A 997-nucleotide genomic window follows, 5' to 3' on the forward strand; every position below is an offset into this window, starting at 1 on the left:
CGGGGAAGGCAGGCAGCGAAGGCAGGCAGGCTTTGTAATGCAAGGCAGCCTCTCCGACTGTGAGCACGCTGCTGAAGCCAAACGATGATACTGTTCATCAGCTCCTCTCCGGACTCGCGGAGCCATGAATACTCTTCCGCACACTTTCCATTACAGACCCTCTCTCCCTCTTTCTATATCCACAGAGCAACACAGAAGGACGCGTGCAAGGCATATCTGCATCCCCTCCCGCACGCACTCTCCGGAGCGCTGCAGGCGCGCACACGCGTGTGAGCGCGCAGGGCCGGGCGCGGCGGAGCCGGGCAGCGCGCAAGGGTAGAGCGAGCACTTGGTAAAAGTGCTGCCCTATATGGTAGGGAGAGGAGCAACTGCTCAAATCAGCAGATCCAGGATCGCTGATCGCTGGCAGCGTGAACTTTACAGTTTTATAAGTTGCCACAAACAGTGACGATCTAGTCATGCAGCGCGTTTGCGCATGAAGGAAAAAAAATCCCCCCATCTTTCTTTCAGTTCTATTCTTCCTGCGCTGATGTGCGGGCAAGAGGCCTGGGTGACTCCTTCCGGGGGGCTATCTGCATTCTCCCCTCACCCCTTCCTCCTTTTGGCAGATCAGATAAATCTCCTGGAATATAGTATCTATGTAATTAATTTCCTCTGCCCTCTCCCTTCGGCCCAGGACACTTTCAGCTTCCAGCCAGTGCCAGCGCTGCTCCGTCCCGGGCACAGGAGGACGAGGCGGAGGCACCGCTCTTGTCTCCTCAGTGCAAGCCTAAATACACACGTCTGTGTGCACGTACATTTCTTTAATGGTTGGTCCAGAAGGTCCCTTCAGAAGCCGGCGGCGAGCTGCCCACCCTCAAGCTCTGCCCTTTCCCTCCCGGGACGAGTCGCGGTGCCCACGGTCCCCAGTGTCGGTGTCCCCCTACCCGAGGGCCCGGGGCTCCCCTCCCCCGGTACTCCTTCAGTCCCACAGCCCCGGGGCACGGCGCTGGGCCCT

This window comes from Geospiza fortis, unplaced genomic scaffold (genome assembly GCF_000277835.1).
Source record: "Geospiza fortis unplaced genomic scaffold, GeoFor_1.0 scaffold206, whole genome shotgun sequence".
In the NCBI taxonomy this organism is placed as follows: Eukaryota; Metazoa; Chordata; class Aves; order Passeriformes; family Thraupidae; genus Geospiza; species Geospiza fortis.